At 51.4% G+C, this 15,277-nt stretch overlaps 1 long non-coding RNA gene across 1 annotated transcript; it reads right to left on the reverse strand.

The window, feature by feature from the left end:
* Positions 1-9,602: 9,602 nt before the first annotated feature.
* On the reverse strand, positions 9,603-14,096 carry LOC145542892 (uncharacterized). The gene is made up of 2 exons (XR_014080213.1): positions 13,626-14,096; positions 9,603-12,470 (listed from the first exon to the last, which is right to left on the reverse strand). It is a non-coding gene; the product is annotated as an uncharacterized LOC145542892 (long non-coding RNA).
* Between the last annotated feature and the right edge of the window lie 1,181 nt (positions 14,097-15,277).

The following is a 15,277-nucleotide window of genomic DNA, read 5'->3' on the forward strand; positions in this document are numbered from 1 at the left end:
ATTATAAGTGACTTACCCTCTGCCAGCTGCCAATAGTGCTTTTGTCTGCTTTGAGGGAGTGGAGTGGGGGCAGGTCTCTGAGAAAAATGTGCCTTCCACCTAGTACTTTTCAATCAATACAGCGTTTATGCATGCTTTGGGATTGGAATAAGACAGCCAGCTTTTTTTTTTTTTTTTCTCAAAAAAACATTTCTGTTGCATCAGACCACCAAAGCATTTCCCCTCTCTTTTCTTGGCCACCAAATATTTTTATGATTTTCCACATAAACAGCTAGGGAAAATGCTAGCAGCCACTCAGGCGGCAGTGGCAGGCACACCATGTCTCCCATGAGAGTAAGGGATTAAAAAAAAAAGACCAATGACTAGGGGGTGGGGATGGTGAGTGGTAATTAGTCTAAGATACAAGGATTTCTATGAATTCTTCTTGGGAATTCTGGGATAATAAACTAGAATTCACCCTGTGGCTTCAGGCTGTGAGTGCTCACTTTTGAAAGATTCAAACATTTGCAGATGGAATTAGGCATTGGTGAGGTTAGGAGGTGGGTGGGGAGCAACCCCACCCATCCGAGGGTTAAGCCTGGGTCCAGCGGACCTGATCCTGCCTCTTTCTGCTCCTCCTCCTTCCCTCATGAAGTGAGAATCATGATAAAGTTGGGGACCTGCCTCCTGAAGGATACTGTGTGGAGAAGGCCAAGAGCTCATGATAACTATTGATTATTTGGTCCTTTTTTCCTTTCTCATTCCATCCCTGGCAAAGTTTTCCCAGAGACATAGTGGGGCCTCTCGTAGCCGGCCAGCTGCTCTGTGCTGAGAGATTTAAAATCCTGCGATTGATTCTGACTGTGTCCAGAACAATAGGCGTCTGAATCTGATTTATTAATCTTCTGGGGAGTGAGGGAGGTGGGCTTCGTGTCCAGGCTGTTTACTGCGGGGGACAATGGGCAGGGTTTGGGCTTGCATTTGAGCTGGGTTTATTATGGATAGAGGCAGGGGAGTGGCGGACAGACATGTCTAACCTGAAGGAGGCAGTGAGGACCCGCTGCACAGCACGAGGGGAGATGTGTTGAAGGAACAGTAAGTAGGGGGTGGAAGTTGATTTAGGGCAGGTCCCCAAATGGGCAGCTGCAAGTGACATCACAGAGATGGCAGACGTGGTACCTAATAGATACTCTGCATAGTTGATTCCGTTATCTCGGTTTTGTGGTTGAATCTCTCAGGTCTCTGAAAGATGGAAGCCCGACAGGCAGGGCTAATGCATTCTTTCTCAAAAGGAGGGAGCTGGATATGATGATCTTTGAAGAGGTTAACGAGCATATGGGGAAAGGCTTCTACTCAACTCTGAGAAGGCTTCCTGGGTAGCTCAGCTGGTAAAGAATCTGCCTGCAATGCAGGAGGCCCCTGTTCAATTCCTGGGTCAGGAAGTTCCCCTGAAAAAGGGATAGGCTACCCACTCCTGTATTCTTGGGCTTCCCTGATGGATCAGACGGTAAAGAATCCACCTGCAATGCAGGATACCTGGGTTCAATCCCTGGGTGGGGAAGATCCCCTGGAGGAGAGCATGACAACCCACTCCAGTATTCTTGCCTAGAGAAAGCCCATGGACGGAGGAGCCTGGCGGGCTGCAGTCCCTGAGGTTGCAAGGAGTCAAACATGACTGAATCGACTTAGCATGCATGCACATATGGAAGACAGAAAAAAAAAAAATCAATGCGTCCCTGTGGTTAAGAGAACTGGCTTTTGGATCACATTCTGAATCAAATCCTAATTCTGCCACCCGTTTGCTGTGACATGTGGGACAAATTACTGAATGCCTCCAAGACTCAGTTTCGCAGTCTCTGAAATGGAGACGGTTAAAGAACCTATTCAGTGAGGTTGTGATCCTCGTATGTGAAGGAACAGCTGCAAATTTCTCAGTACAAGATAAGAACTGAGTAATATTTGCCATCAGCAGCAGCAGCTCCAGCATCATCCTCATGGTCGTTTTCTTATCTACGTATCCTGCCCTGCCCAGCCCTGGAGGGCAGACATGGGAGCAAACATGTGGAATCTACAGGGAGGTTGAGGGTGGTTCAACTCAAGAAAGAACAATCTAACTGCTAGAATTGTAGAGAATGGGCACACGGAGTGGGCAGGGAGGGAAGAAAGTGGGAAGGAAGTTGCTCAGGAGAGGGAGAGGGAGAGAGAGGAGCTTCAGCCGACCGACCGACCGACCGATCTGCGGAGGACAGCCACGAGCCTTGTGCACCGTCTCAGTCAGGGGTTAACCCCGTCTCAGTCAGGGGTTAACCCCTGCCGTGTCAGACTGTCAGAGAAAACAGAGGCCAGGGGCTTCCTGGCCACTGGCCATGGAGACCAAGAGAAGTTTCACTGTCTCCTTCACCTGCCGCCTTCCCACAGTGGTGAGACCCCCGCCCAAGGGCGGCCTGGAAATTTGGTGAAGAAATGAAGGCTTGGCATTCTTGAAAGATGGTCTCAGCGTGGTCCTGTTTGGACCGTGTCTTCAAGGAGGCCGTCTGGGGCCCTTAGGAAACCGGGCCTGGCGCCTCTGCAGCCTCTGAGGGCTCCTGAAGGGCCTCTGCCTGACTCAGCCTTCAGTGGCCCCTCCTCCCTTTGCCTCTAGCCTGGAGGCCTCCTCTCCTCCCACGATGGCTCCCTCACCCTGTAACTGCACCTGTGGATTCCCATTCTAGGCCAGCCACTACCCTCTTCTTTCAGTCTTGCCATCACTGCCCCTGGCTTTATCTTCTCTTCCCTGGGCACAGGGGCCCTTCCCGCGCGATGGTGTGAGTCTGTGGTGTGCCCAGAGTCCCGGATGCCTCCGCTGACCTTGACCTCTGCAGCCTTCCTTTCTCCGCTGCTTCAGTGTAAATGCAACCAGATCCCGGGAACGAAGCGCCCCGTATAGGCAGCGGAAGCTGTGATTGCGCTGTCATGATTACTGTCAGATGACACGCACGGGGGGGCGATGGAGCCTAGCCCTCCTCGCGTGCTCGAGGGTGAGGTTCGGCCTTGGGGTGTGAGCCGGCAGGGCGGGGGCTGGGGGCGGCGGCGGGGGGCCCGCGGTTCCGAGGCTCCTGCTAAAGATACTTGGCGGCAGCGAGGCCGCAGGCCTGTGGCTGGGCGCCAGGCCCGACCGCGAGTCATTTCCATACGCGGGTCAGCCCGCGGCGTGTTTACAGCCGCCTCTCCCCAGAGCTCTACCAGGAAGGCCCGGCCCCCGGGCCTCGGGAGGGAGGCCGGCGCTGGCTGTGGGCGGCGGGCTGCGTGCCTCTGGCCGGGAGAGCGCGGTTCCCATCAGCAGCGATTACCGGCGGCCGCCCCCGACGGGAGGTCGGGAAGCAGGCCGCCGGCACCGCGGGGCCGTGCGAAATGATGTCGGTGAGACCTGTCTGTGGGGCTGTGTGCTTATAAATACACGCCGGGCCGCTGGCCGGGCGCTGCGGGCGCCCAAACAGCCCTGCACGCAGCTGGAAACGCGGGCACAGGGGCCGGGCCGACCCCCTCGGGGACCTTGGGCGAGCGCTCGCTTCCTTCGCGCTCGCCCTGGGTCTGCGGACCCAGGACTTTAGGGAGAGTGTGGAGCCGGGGCTTGTGTTCCCACCGCGGCCTCTTTATAAAGAGACCCTTCTCTGATGTGGAAGCGTTTGGAAGCGTCTCCTCCTTGTCCTCCTCCCTCATGGCTCCAGACCTACCTGGTTGAGGTGATTTCATCCCAGCCATCCCCCCACCCCCGCCCTGCCCCCTCCTTCCGAACGCCGGTACCCTTCGCCGCCCCAGGCCAGGCAGGGCACTGGTTAAGGTTTAACAGCTGATTCTCTGGGTGGGGGACGGGGAGTCATGATTTGTAGCTTTGGTCCATTTCTGGGGTGTAAATATTCCCAGAGAGAGAGACAGAATGAGAGAGAGAGAGCCACAGCCACTTTCAAGCTACCCGCGTCAGGTCCCTGATGATACAGCTGGGCAGAGAGGCTCGGTAGTTCGTCATTGTGTAGCATTCCCTATAAATGCATAGGCGTAAATAACCGCAAGAGCGAAGATAATAGTAAAACGTCATAAAATAATGATAAAATGATAAGGTTTTGAATATTGACTAGCTTGGTTTTAGAAGTAATTTATTTCATTGTAACTGTATAAAATCTAACTTAAAAATAACGAATGTGTCCAACTTCTGGCTTACAAAAATGCCAGGAGCTTTTGCAGGCTTGTGAGCAGGATCCAGAACGATCCTGCCTGCGCTAAAGCCCCTGTCTTTCAGCCAGATGGCCCATCCCCCATATCTCTTCCTTTCTGAGACATGTTCCTAAACTGCAAGCCTGATTGATCATTGTCGTTGTTCAGTCACTGAGTCCAGTCCAACTCTTTTCAACCCCATGGGCTGCAGCACGCCAGGCTTCCCTGTCCTTCACTATCTCCTTGAGTTTGTTCAAACTCATGTCCACTGAGTTGGTGATGGCATCCAACTGTCTCATCCTCTGTCACTCTCTTCTCACCTTATCCTCAGTCCTTCCCAGGGTCTGATCCCATCTTTACACAATTCCAAGCGTATATGAAGTTTGTAATTTGAAAGGTGCTTCCTCATCTGACCCCTCTGATCTCTCCACTTTCAGTCCAGACTCCACCCCCGTTCTCACTCTCACACTAAGCTTCTTTCCATTTCTAAATAGACTATATAATTTATGTGTTTTTAAGACTTTTCAAAGGCTGTTAACTCTGCAGAGTCACTTTGACACTTATCCCCAACCCATTCTTCCATCTTCACCTGGAGGATGCCACTTCAGCCTTGAAGTTGGGGGTAAGTGCACTACAGCCCATGGCCAGATCTGGCTTGCCACCTGATATACAGCACACGAGCTCAGCATGATTTTTACATTTTTAGATAGTTGAAAAAAAAATCAGGACCTTGCAAAGAGGTGGCTGGGCCTATCCCACAGAAGCTTCCAGGCCATGGTGGAGACTTCAGACTTCATTCTGAGGAGGACTTTGAGCCAAAGCTTAGTGTAGCCTGAGGCATATTAAGAGTGTCACTCTGTAAACAACAGATCTTATTGGGAGGCCCGAATGGAAGCAGGAAGAACAGTTAGGGGCAAGAATCCCAGCAAGAGATGTGACACTTTGCACCAGGTGCAGCCCTGGAGATGGAGGGAGATGTCCAGATTCTGGAAACATTCCGAAGGGAGAGCCAGTTGATTTTTCTGATGATGGTCCCAATGAGATAAGACAGAATGGTCGTCAAGTATGGGCAGCATGTAGTAGTTGCCAAGTGAAGAGGTGCTGAAATCTGATCGGAGATTAAGGAGGACTTCTAGGAGGAGTTCAGTTCTGAGCAGAGCCCTGGAGACCGAGGGAGACATCAAAGGATTGGGAAGTGGGGAGAGTATTTGGGATTGAGACTGTCACGTGAGCGGAGTCATGGAAGTAAAAATGTGCCAGGTGAACGTGGGGAGTGGGGAATGGAGAGTGGTCCTCTCCTGTCAGTGGGCTGAAAGCAGGGAGGCCAGGGAGGAGGTGGGTCTAGGTCATGGAGGGCCTGGCTGGCGCAGCTGGGGCTTGTTGTGGCCTTGTCTCAGAGGCAGTAGGGCGCCGTCAAAAGCCTTTGGTGATGAATGCATGCACTGTCTCTGATGGGTGCAGGGAGGTTGAGCTGGAAGGCATGGGGGCTGCAGACTGTGATACATGGAGGAGGCTGTTGTCAGGGTTCAGGGGCCAGAAGAGGCAGGTGTAGCTCAGGGAAAGGAAGGGATAGAGTCTGGCGACTTTTCCAGAGCAGAAATTGCAGTGTAACTCATCAGTTGTTGTAAACCTCAAATAGCTGAGGGGAACTAGAGCCCCTTAGCTCAGCTTCTTGAGTCTGTCTCTGGGGAAATGGCGACTCAGAGGAGGTCAGACAGGTTTCGGGGTAGGTGTGAGACGTCCAGTTTAGGGGATACTGAGTGGAAATGTGTGGTGAACATAAGCTTGTGAGGTGAATGAAGAAACAAATGAAGGTCAGACTCTGAGTTTTGTGGTGAAAGAGTGAAATATCCCTTGGGGGCCATTCCCGGCCTGACCCAATCTTTCACTGACTTGGATTAAACTGGGCAATTTATAGCAACAGCTGCCAGGGTGCTCCCCTCTGCCAAGTAAAAAGGGTCTGTGAAGAACCCACAGACTGTGGGGGAGGACATTTGATTTTGTTTTTGGTGACTTTAAAAAATAAACTCTTAATCAAAGGGCAGAAAACTGCATAAATGCCTAACATGGAACCTGAAAAGTTTTTCATCAGCACCCAGATCAAGAAGAGGACGTTGTCAGCACCCCAGAACCTGGCTCTTTGGTGGAGGTGGTGGAGGCCTGCTGACCTCCTCTCTTGTCCTGGCCAAAGGCTGAAGGCCTCTCCTTGGCCTTCCTTCCTCTGGAGGGCCCAGATTCTCTGCTAATAGTCTTGTTCTCAGTAAAACCCTGGCCTGGGGCAAAGCTCATCCTCCTGTCTCAGGCCAGGGTCTGCAGTCATGAATGGGAGTGGGCACCCTCCCCAGCACAGAGGCTGGCATCCCCTGACCCCACCCTGCCATCATCCCATCTCCCATAACTTTTGGAGACTGGGCCTGCAGACCAACAAACAAGAGCCCTCCTGTGCTCCGTGTCAGAGACTCTGCACTCAGCCATGAGTGACAATTCATTGAGTGGCCTGTGTATGTCAGGCCAGGTCTCTGCAGCACCAGGTCCTGCTTTTGAGGGGTAAATCAGAGCCCTGAGAAGGTCTCTTTTAATGTGTATGATGTTTGAAGCACGGTAATTATAAACTTCATTCGAATGAAAATGGTTATTGCAGTTATTTCTTGAGCACTTTCTCTAAGACTCGAACCTCCCATCTGCCCTCAGGGGTGGCTGTTTGTATGTTTTCATTGGGGTATAAATTTCCTCACACTGTAATCGCATGTGCAGTGAGATTAGAATTCAGAGGCAATTCTCTGTAGTGGATTTTGTTTTCCTTACCAGCTTTCTCTTCTTCAGAAAGGTGGAAAGGGAAAACACGCCTTAAATTTTAATTGTCAGGTGACCTGAGTAGCTAACAGTCTCTTTGGGAACTAACCTTTAGCCTGGTTTGTTCAGGTACCTGATGCATCTTTCAGGATGCCTCCCTCTTCCTTTTTTTTTTTTTTTTTTTAAGGCTGCTCCGTGACACTTGCAGGATCTTAGTTCCCTGACTGGGGATCGAACCTGTACCCACTGTGGTGGAACTGCAGAATCCCAACCACTGGTCATCAGGGAAGTCCCTCCTTGTTCTTCTGTAAGACGGAGCTGGGTGAGGAGGGTCCTGCCAGGAAGGAGGAGGATGTAGTGTTGATGTCTTTGCAGGAGAAGGGGCCTTCTGTGCCTATCCCAGAGATGGGCTCCAGGCCAAACTTGATGGACACGATTCCAGAACAGGGCCTCTACAATCTGCCCCATAAAATGCATTTTTTTTTTTCTGGAAGCAATAGCCAGAGGTGGTATCCATGAGGAGGCCATACTGAGAGGGCTCATGGGTTCCCTGGGTGAAGCTTTAAGCAAGAGAGGCCAGTGACTGGAGGGTGAAGTGAGCCACACATGACAGACCCCGCCAGCCTCTGGATGTGCTCCCCACACGCTCTGTGGGGAGAACCCAGCTGCTCCCAAACTGCCCTCCCCAGCCAGCTCAGTGTCAGTCTGAATGACTTGACCCTCAGGCCGGTGGAGAGCTGGTCCCCTCCTACTGAATCTGGAATTGCTAATTAGCATCCTACCACCAGGAACCCTGCTGAAATGTGGGCCATTCCTTCCTGAAATTGAGGCTTTGGATGTAAAAAAAGAACACACAAGTTGGTTGACACCCCACATCCTCAACACGGCCTCATCTCCTCCCCTGACTTGGGAGAGGAGTCATGCCAACCTTTCGACCTTCTCCACGAAGTATGGAACTAGGAAGGTGACACGCATCATCCCCCAAGAACCTGGACCTGAGGTTTTCTCGGTACCACTGCACCTACAAGGGGAAGGGCAAGATGCTCCAGGTACTGGGTAACTTTTCTGGGGCTGGTGATGGTGAGGGCAGGAGCTGTGATGGTGTTGGTGGTGCATCCGTGTGCTGGGCTGGCAACCCTGGCCGTGGGGAAGCCAGCTGCTCCTGGATTGATCACAGCTGCAGGGCTGTTACGGGCCCCCAGGAGGACAAGTGGGCTGTGGCTCCAGGTACTCTGCTGGAGGTTGGGCTCTCTCTTTACCTTTAGCCACTGCCAAGGGAGGGCGACAGAGCCTCAGGCTGGGCCTGCTCCCAGTCCCTCAGTAGGCAGAGCACAGAGCACTGAAGGCTGTGCATGAAACGACCTCAGTGCATGGCTGGAGTCTGGCCATGGAATGCCAAGATACACAGGAGCCACTGTTCCAGCCCAGGTCTCCAGGGACTGGGGCTCCAGGGAATGAATGCCTGCATATTACCTCCTCCCCAGCAACCTGAAAGCTCTGTGCACAGACCAGGGTTGTGGAGGGGATAACTGAGAACTGGGATGGAGTTGGCCCACGGGCTGTGGAGAGTGGCTCCAAAAGATGCCGTTCCGAGGCAAGGCCAGAGTCGAGAACTACCAGATAGTGGAACAATGCATTATTGTGGAGGGGGGCTGAGCAGAGAAGTTCAGGGAGATATATGGCAAGATGAGCCACAGGTTTTGCAAGCATAGGGAGGCGGCAAGGGCTGGCGTGTTCCCTGAGGTGTTGAAATGAGACATGTACTTTGGCATGGTGGAGCTTTTTATAGAGAACCGACCATTCTGGAACATCTATCCATCTGTCCACTCCTGCATCCGCCCTTCACCCATCCATTCACTAAATCATTCTCATTCATCCAGTAGCCCTTGCAGTATGCGTGGGAATGTGCTGAGAGTGGTGGGGGAATGGAAAATCCACTAAGGAAAGCCCTCGGATGGTCTCCATCCCTGAAACATAGCCAGTCTGGGGCTCAAGGATTAGCCCACCATGGTGCCACATCTTGCATTCCCTTTGCTGCCCCTTGCACCCATCTGGGTAAGAACAATAGTTACTCTATTTTTTTTTTTTTTAACCATCTACTACAGCTGCTGTTGTGGGTGCTTTGAATCCATGTTTTCATTTAGTGCTCATGCAACCCCTGTGAGGGAAGCAAGGTCTGGAAAGTTTAAGGAATTTGCTCAAGTAACTTGCTGAGTCAGCGAGCGACAGAGCTGGGCCGTGAGCTGAGCTCTGACTCTGTCTGAAATGAAGGCTTCCTCTACCCTGCGCCGCTGCCTCTCCACTCATAGGACCCTGCTGGTGGCTTTTAAGGTCCCTGAGGGGGATGGATCAGCATCTGCAAAGGAGATTCTTTAAAAAAAAAAACACAAAACTTATTTGGGGCTGCATAAGGTCTCAGTTTTGGCACTTGGGATCGTCTGTCGCAGTGAGCAGTCCTTTAATTGTGGCTGGTGGGCTTCTGTCTAGTCCTGGTGTGAGCTCAGTAGCTGCAGCGCAATGGACTTTGTTGCCCTGTATCATCTGGAATCTTATTACCCTGACTGACCAAGGCTCGAACCTGCATCCCATGCATTGCAAGGCAGGCTCTTAAACACTGGACTGCCAGGGAAGTCCCAGCAAAGGAGAGGAGTCTTTTTATTTCTGACCCTGAGAGTCTACAGTCAGACAGGGACCAAGGACACCTACCGTGTCATCCACAAAAGGCATTGTACCTTTGTGTACATATGTGGTTCATATGTTGGATCTTCAAGCAAATCACTTCATATTTTGTAGATTTGCTTTCTCTAGTAAGTACCCAGCTTACAGGGGTACTGTGAGGATTGAGTGAAGTGATCCATGCTGAACACTTAGAACTGTACCTAGTATGTCGTGAGTGCTTCAGAAGTATGAGCCATTAGTACTGCTGGAGATTTTGTTTCCAGAGTTTTCCGTGGCTAGCACAGCTGCAGAACTCAGCAGTGCAGCCCCTTCCTCTTAGAGATGAGGAATCCCATGTGAGGCAGACCTGCCCAGGGTTGTTTTGTGAGCTTTGTGACCATGAGCTTCATGGGTCTTCAAGGTCAGAAGTCTGTCTGGGGAGGCAAGCTAAACTTGCTGGGCAGATGGCGGTCTAGGGTGCCTTCACCCACAAGTGGTGCTGAGTTACTACCAGAAGTGCCCTCTTCCTTCCAGCCCTCCGTGCAGTATACCGGGAACTGCAGCCAGCTCCCCTTACCCAAGGGCACGGGTCCACTTGGTGGCTTCCCTGTGGTCCCCATTCCCTTCCCTTCTCCGCGAGGGCCCAGGCTGAGCTTCTGCAGAGCAAAGACGGTATCTCAGCATCTCCAAATCCATGAGGCCTTGCATCTAGTAGGGACCCAGTAAGTCTTTCTTCAGGGAACAAGGAAGGGTTACTCTGGCACTGAGGAGGCAGCTATGTGGCCTGTATACGTTGTGAGCCAACGTTAAGTTCAAACCAATGGAAACAAAGTGAGTGCATCTGATCCTTGGACTTCTTCTTCAACAGAACAGCAGGCATGACTTCACAGAGGGGATCAATGTGCTGTGATTGACTGAGGGCTGAGTGGGACAAGACCCCAGCTCCATTGAACTGTTTCTTTCTGTTGCTCCTTCTTCCTTCAGATTCTGGGTTTCCTGAAGTCAGGAAGCATCATACATGTGTCTGTGTGCTCCAGCATCTTAGCTCAGGGCACTGAGGTGGGCCAGTCTGTGTGTGTCTACTCTCTGAAAAACTGTCTTTGTGAGTCTGCAGGCCCCAAGCCCGTGTGGACCCCCCTGTTCTTCCAGTGCTGCCGCTTCGGATCCCACCAGACAGACCTCTTTCCTAAGCCCGTCCCTGCGGACCACTTCGTTATCTTTTCTGTCCCCCCCCACCTCCTCTTCCCCCTCCCCCAGCCCTCCCACCCTCGAATAGAAGCTCAGGGAGTCAGGGCTGCGAAGAGAGTCGCCTGCCCAGATCTGATCAAGACACAAGTGAGAGGCAATGATTTGTGAAGAAATCCTGGTCCCGTCTAATGGAATTTTCCCAAAATAAATTCATGTAAACAACTTCCCACAAAGAGGCAGTCAGGGGAGCTGGGTGTGTAAACAGCGTGAACAGTCCCAAGTACTATGGGCTCCAGGGGTGCTGTGTCGTCTGGAGGGGGGGCTGTGGGGAGACTCCCTTTAGCAAAACACCTTTGGCTCCAGTCCTTCTGACATCATAATGTCAGCCAATTCATTAACTGGAAGAAAAAAAAAATGTCCTTCTTTTACTATCATCTCCAAAACATAGCAACACCACTTTGTAGCTGAAAAGACCGCAGAAAGGATTTTGTTTACATTTCTCATCCCATTTGAAAAACCAATCGAATCGGGAGATTATCTTCCAGCCTGGAGAAGGTGGGGGGAGGGGTGGGGGGGATCGGTGGCTGGACGAAGACTCCCTGGAGACAGAGAAAACCGTGCCTCCTTGGTGCTCGGGGATGGGTCTGAATACACTCATGGAGTTCCTAGAGTTAAGATGGAAATCGGCTCTCCTGAAGGCACTCAGAAGGACACCGAATTCTTGTGGCCTGGACGTCTCTGGCCACGTCCACACGGAGGGCTGCTGCAGGCTGGGCTGTGTGCATGGCTGTGCAGACCAGGCTTCCGGAGGGAAGTGTGTGCAGGCGAGCTGGGTGGGACACACCTTTCCCCAGACATTTTTTCCAACCGAGTCTGACTTTCCCAAGGCTGGGTTGTTTTCAAGACTTTGCACTTGATGACTTCCCCTCCCTCCTGTTACCAGGGCCCAGCGAGAGGAGACCTGGGTTCAAGTTCTGGCCGGGACACTACCAGGAGACCTTTTAGCAAGCAGCATAACTTCTCTGGCCTCGGGTTCTTCCTCTGTGCAGTGGGGAACCTGGATAATATTCCCAGCCCTGTGTACTTGAGGGAGTTGTCAAGTTCGAGTCAGGAAGTGGCTCAAAGTTGAGGGGTTTTATTTATTATAGTGAATTCTGATTTCTGCTTCAGCTGTATCTTGGCTCAGTTGGATTTTGCCAAGGACCTGACTGGCTTTGCAAAAGTCAGGGCCAGAGAAACAGGGAGTTGAAAGGAGGGTGCCTGGAGGTGTGCGAGGAGGAGTGAAGAGGCCCCTGGGAGGTAGGAAGGGGCAGCAGGGAAGAGGAGGTCACCAGCAATCTGCTGGGCTGACGCGCCCCACTCAGGGCTCCAGAGGACCTCAGGGCTGCTCTCTGCCAGCCTGATCTTCTAACCAAGCCACACGCCTGCTGGTCATGGTGATACAGATGCTGACTGTGGCCAACAGGCTCTGGGTCTTAAATTTCACCCCGGAAGGCGGTTGTCCATCCCCTCTGCCATGTGACTTTGCAGTGCCCTCCTATTGCGGGTGTGGGTCCCTTCCTCACCACACTGATGTCGCCTTGGCCATCTGACCTGAGATACTGAAGTCAGAGGTTTCTCACGTGCTTGTGCACGTTGATCTCTTGTGCTCCTAGGATCTGCTGTGAGAAAAAAACATACCCCAGTGGCTGCTGGCCCAAGAAAAGGTGTGGACATGTAGACTGGCTTGCACTCATCCCTGAGCCTGGAGCCAAGCGTAGCTGAGCTACAACCTGACACAGAGCTGCCCCCACCAACTCATAGAGCTGAGAGTGACGTAAACAAATGCCCTGAGCTTGGGGAGGTTTGTTACGCGGCATTCTTACAGTCTGATACACTGATAAGGGCAATGAGGATAGTGCACGGTTCCCTGAGCCCTGAGATTTGCCAAGGTAAGGATAAAGTTTTGATATCCTTGAAGTTCAGTTAAGATGGTACTAAGTGAGATAGGGCTTCCCTGGGTGCTCAGTGGTAAAGAATCCGCCTGCCAGTGCAAGAGACATCAGACATGACTCAGTGACTAAACAACAAGAAGCAGCAAAGTGCCGATGGCCTGTGATCACTTATGATGACAGGTTTTCTGTTTCAAAGCATTAGCTTCCCTACACAAGTAGAACACAGATGCCTATGATGTCATAGGGCTTCCCAAATGGTGCTAGTGGTAAAGAACCCACCTCCCAGTGCAGGTGATGTAATAGACTCAGGTTTGATCCCTAGGTTGGGAAGATTCCCTGGAGGAGGGCATGGCAACCCACTCTAGTATTCTTGCCTGGAGAATCCCATGGACAGAGGAGCCTGGCGGGCTACATAGTCCATGGGGTCACAAAGAGTTGGATGCGACTGAACTGACTTAGCACATGCACAAAAAGTGTCATAAATAGAAAACGGGATGCTGTATAGCTTGATGGGTAAGTGCTTGGCCTCTGAAGTCAGATGGTCTTGACTTGAATTCTGACTTTTTGTCATATTCAAACTTTGTGACCTAGGATAGCTTATTGAGTCTCTCTGAGTCTTAAGCATTTCATCTTTGAAATGAAAATAATTTTTTGTGAAAAGGACACGAAATAGGGTAGCAACATTTTAAGTGCAGGGTCTGCCACCTGGTGAATGCTCGCTAAAGATGTTAATTATTATTAGCTGTTATTCTGGACGGGAAATAATGTTTGTGTCCATAACGCAATGTCTCCGTTAAAGGCTGAACATAGTGGAGGATGTAAGTGACTGTGGGGAGATGCAGGGAGGGCCTGGGCTCCAGGTAGTGTGGGCCCAGCTCTTACCTGGGAGAGGTGGTGACGTCCTTCAGCCTTTCTGAGCTCTGTCCCTTCGTCAAAAGCCTCCCTCTCACTTGTCACCTGCTGTGCAGTCAGCCGGTCTGCTGTGCCCCCGATGGGCCTCTAGGAAACAGGACTCCTTTTGGTTGAAGGAGGAGAGGAGGGTTGTGGACAGAGAAGGAGTCATTTCTTCAGGATTAGAGTCTGTGTGTTGGGGACCCAGAGGGCTGGCAATTTGGATCTTGTCGATGGAGGGGACACTCCCTGGGGCTGCCAGAAAAGTGTGACCTTCATGCTGTAAAGCTCCTGGATGCTTGGGGATCTTTCCCCATCAACTTTGGCTGAAACTAACCATGAAGATGATGATGACTACAGTGATAAGTTAAACTTCAGGGTGGTGGACAGTTCTCTATGAGGAATGCTATTAGATTTTGGTACTCTTCACTCTACGAGGAAGGCAGAAGAGGGTTTTCAGCCCTGTTAATGGAGAAGCAGCAAGTAAGAATCTCAGTCCACAAACTCAGATGTGCAAATATTCAACTTAAATTTCTATTTCAAGCTCTGCTATGTTGGAAGCACACAATTTGATTCTTGGTGGATTCCATTCCCTGTGGGCCTTGCCCTACCCTGTGACACTTGTCTTGAGTTTCTGTCTGAGTTCCAGGGGCAGACTCGTCTTTGCAGGTCTCCACTGAGAAGTCCCTTGTTCTGGTCATTGGTTCTTGGTCACTGCAGTCACCACTGTGTCTGCCACTCCTTATTCTTAATTGCAAGAGCCCTAGCTGTCTCTCAGCTAACTTCTGGGCCTCTCTTGGCTACACAAGGAACAGTCCTTTGCTCCCATGCACTCCGGTTATTTCCAACCCAGCGAGGCTTTATTGGATCCCCCTTTTCTGGACATGCCACAGAGCCGCTCCCCTGTAGGTTTGCCACCACCTCTCCATGGCTCCATCTAAAAATCAAGGCACAGGTCCCTCTTGCCCCTGATCCCACAAGCCTGCATAGAAAGAGCTGGTTGTTTCCCCATCTCAACTGCACAACCAAGCTCGTTCGTCATTAGCTTCTTCCACACTTGTAGTAACGAGGCAGCTGCCGCCGCCGCTGCATTAGATGCCAATCCCACGACTGTACAGTAGTTTAAACTCTGGAGGAGTTTATTCATCATGAAACCTAAAAATGGATGTCTCTCATCAGTAGGAGGCTCTCTAGTCCCCTTCCATCCATAGCCTATGCTTTCACAGCACGTGGCTTCCAGAGTTGCTGCTGTGTTGGCCTCAGGCCGGGGACAGAGCAGGAGCATCCGAGAACTGAACTTGGAAGGTGTTTCTGGGCCAGGCCTGGAAGTGCCCCGTGTCACAGATGATAGCTCTCTGTGCTAGGACTCAGTTACCTGGCTGTGCTTACCTGCAGAGGTGTCTGGCAGATGTAGCCTACCTGCGTGCCCGGACCAAGGGGGATGGGCTTGGTAAACAGCTAGCCTGTCTTGCCACACCATTGTTTACTTTTTTCTTTTATTTTTTATTGTAGTTGATTGACACCTATGTATTAGTTTACGCTCTCCAGCAAAGTGACTCAGTTATATATATATAAGTATATATATATATATATTCTTTTTTCTATTCTTTTCCATTATGATTTATCCCAGGAGATTGAATATG

Source organism: Giraffa tippelskirchi, chromosome 3 (assembly GCF_054371585.1).
Source record: "Giraffa tippelskirchi isolate mGirTip1 chromosome 3, T2T-mGirTip1v1.2.pri, whole genome shotgun sequence".
Taxonomy (NCBI): domain Eukaryota; kingdom Metazoa; phylum Chordata; class Mammalia; order Artiodactyla; family Giraffidae; genus Giraffa; species Giraffa tippelskirchi.